A 3,752-nucleotide genomic window follows, 5' to 3' on the forward strand; every position below is an offset into this window, starting at 1 on the left:
ATATATAAATCGTAGACTAAAATTTTACTTCTTTCCGTTCAGCTGAAAGAAAATCTGAATTAGTAGTTACCATTTTTATTTTTTATCAAAAGTTTAATAATAATTGATATAACTATTATTTTTCGTGGAACTCTTCCTGAATATAGATACGATAAATTGTTAATACTAATTTGAAAAGATTTTTACCTAAGATTTCAAATGTGATATTATATTTATAGTTAATTAAGTGGTTAGTAATTACTAATATTTCATTAAATAATGAAGCTTTAACTTTGACCAATTTTTAATCGTAAAATTGTAATCGCTTCGAATTAAAAATTATTTTTCAATTTCATTATTCAATTTTGATCACTCTGAATTAGTCTAATTTAGGAAATTGAAGTTGGTCATTCTTTTTCAGAGATTCTGATACAAAAATCTTTTAATATATGTATTTTTCTTAAATTTCAAACAAATTCAATTAGAACTTAGTCAATATCGTAAAAAAATTTAAAAATCTTAGTATTTGATATCTACATACGAATAGCAGAGAAATACTGCATTGATTTGGAAGAACACCGTTAACTGCATTTTGGATAAGGCACTTGAGCCGCCTAACGTTAATTGCTTCAGGTGCCTTTATCCGATTTGCAGTAAACAGTGTTCTTCCAAATCACGGCAGAATAGGCATGTCGTTGCCGGATCTAAATAACGAGCGGGCTGTAATACCTAGATCTTGGATTGCTAAACCTCTATTGCTTTGGCAAACCAACATGTTCCACTCCCCCTTGTACGAGGGTAGTTCAATAAGTCCTTAGAATGACCAACAGAAGGCGCGCGAATCGCTCCAAATCATCTGTTTTCAGTCAGCACCGCTCCCGACTAGATATATGGTGCAGTCATAGTCCACATCTTCTGAGTTTACGTGTTTTTACAACCAATTGAAAAAAAAATTGTTCGTTAAGAAAAATGAAAAAAAACGAGTTCAGAGCGGTAATCAAACATTTTCATTTAAAGGGTTTAACTCCATATGAGATAAAAAATGAATTGGACTCAGTTCATGGCACATCTGCCCCTGCCTTAGCAACGGTTTATAACTGGGTAAATGAATTTAAGCGTGGTCTTACATCAATAAGTGACGAACCACGTTCAGGAAGGCCCGTAGAAGCAAGTACTCCCGACATCATCAATAAAATCCACGATATGGTTTTGAAGGCGCATAAGTCGGAATCGTGAGGAATTTTTTCGTCGATTTGTGACTGTGGATGAAACATGGATACACCATTATACTCCTGAGGCGAAGGAACAATCCAAACAGTGGATTTCCACAGGTGAACCAGCTCCAAAGAAGGCAAAGACCGTAAAGTCAGCTGGTAAGGTTATGGCTACAGTTTTTTGGGATTCACGTGGAATTATACTTATTGACTACTTGGAAAAGGGTAAAACAATCACTGGTGAATATTATGCACCATTATTAGAGCAGCTGAAAGAATAAATTAAAAAAAAAACGACCACATTTGGCGAGAAAAAAAATTCTCTTTCATCACGACAAAGCCCGAGTTCACGCATGCTTCGTTTCAATGGCTAAAATTGAAGAACTAAAATTCGAATTGGTCGAACACCCACCGTATTCACCAGATTTAGCCCCCAGTGACTTTTTCTTATTTCCAAACTTGAAAAAATGGTTCCGTGGACAGAGATTTCCAGACAACGAAGACGTCATTGCCTCTGTAAGTGCTTATTTTGAGAAACTTCCGAAGACGCACTTTTCTGAAGGATTAAAAAAACTTGAAAAGCGATTGACCAAGTGTATAGAGCTCCAAGGAGATTATGTTGAAAAATAAACAAAAAATTACCCAAAAAAAATTGTTTTTATACTTCATTCTAAGGACTTATTGAACTACCCTCGTAACTAATTGTAGTGTATGCACACTACTGTGCTAGCGCTGTAAGACGCAAGGCGGGGAGAGCGAGCGCTCGTACGTGTGCGTACACATAGCGAGTGTATGAGTGTGCGGCTGCGAGCCGAATAATGTAGCGCTGGATGCCAGTCAGACCCCACGAGTGGTCATGTGTACAACACAATAAACAGAACCTATAATCGTATACCTACCGCTGTTATTTCCCTGTTCTCTCGAATCCCGCACCACGTAGATTACATATATAACAACTGGCGACGAGGACGAACAGCAGGTTTCGAGGCAGGCTTCACGTGACGAGCGTTGATAGCGTGTGCAGGACTAATTACGAGCAACGTGTAAGGAAATCGCGAATGACGAGTTCGGGTTTCGAGGACACGTAGAACGTACGGTATCGCGTAGGGTTCAATCGAATATAGCCACGAAGAGTGTCGAGTGAGCGGTAATTTAAAATTACAAACAGACAAAGTTTAGGGTGAGTGCTCAAACGGGATAGGTCGATGGATGACGACGAGTTAGATAACAAAGATTCTACGGAGCAACAAACCACGTCAACACAGCTGACGGTAAACGAAGCTTATCACCTGCGTAAAGCAGGGATCGTAGAGCAGTTAAAAAAGCGAGGAATCGAAGTAAACGAATCGGACTCGAGAGACAGCTTGAGAGAACAGCTCGTTAAAGTAGTGCGGGTAGAGTTAGGCAAGGATAAAGACAAAGAAGAGCCAATAACTGACAACGAGGCGCATAGTGTAGAAGCAACTATGGCATCAGACTCTACATTGTTTTTCAAGGAGACGGACGATTGGGAGGCGTTTTCAGAGCAACTGGAGTTTTATTTCAGCGCGAAAAAAATTATAGATGCAGAGTTAAAAAGAGCCGAACTGCTCACGCACGTGGATGCAGCAACATATAAGCTCGTCAAGACGTTATGTGCACCCACCAAGCCGTCCGGGAAATTGTACGACGAAATAGTGAAACTACTCAACGATCGACTACAACCTAAGAAATCAGAGCTGATGGAGCGTTGTAAATTCAACCGTGCTAAGCAAGAATCGAGTGAGTCCGTAGCGGAATTCGCCACAAGACTGAAAAAATTAGCTATCGATTGCAACTTCGGAACCCACTGGGGAAAGGCCATGCGAGATCAGTTTGCGACGGGCATTCGAGACGAATCAACGAGATTCGAATTTTTTAAAAGCAAAGAAATTACATTTGATCAAGCACTCGAGGAAGCATTAGCGAGAGAAGAGGCGTCAAAAAATTCCGTCGGAGCAGCTCAAACGCTAGTGAGTAGAAGCCATAAACAAGAGAGTTTCGCTTTAGGTCTAAAAAGACAAAATAAAAATCGAAAAAAGCAGAGTTCTTCGGAAGTTAAATGCTACTGTTGTGGAAAAGCGGGGCACGAGACAAACGAATGTAAATATCGTGACAGAAAATGCGACTTCTGCCACAGAAAGGGACACCTCGAACGAGCCTGTATCAGAAAGATGAAATTGTCGAACAAATTTCTGGAGGAGAACAGCAGCAGCAGCAGCGAGTCGGAGGAGGAGATCAGCGACCAGGGCAGCGGGAGCGGCCCATCGCGTAGCAGCAACTTCATTGACTTCCACAACATCAACTCAGAGGTAATTACAAGCGACAGCGATGCGACGCGCGCGGCTCCGATATTTTTCGATGTGAAAATTAACGGAAAAATAGTTGCGATGGAATTCGATTCGGGAACCTTTTTCAGCGTGATGTCTGAAAGTTTCTTAAACAAAACATTCGGTAGTTTGAAAGTGACTAGTTCAAAAACCAAATTAATATCATACGAAAATAAAACCATGGAATCGCGAGGTCAATTGAAAAACTTAA

The sequence above is a fragment of the Belonocnema kinseyi genome, chromosome 10 (assembly GCF_010883055.1).
Source record: "Belonocnema kinseyi isolate 2016_QV_RU_SX_M_011 chromosome 10, B_treatae_v1, whole genome shotgun sequence".
In the NCBI taxonomy this organism is placed as follows: Eukaryota; Metazoa; Arthropoda; class Insecta; order Hymenoptera; family Cynipidae; genus Belonocnema; species Belonocnema kinseyi.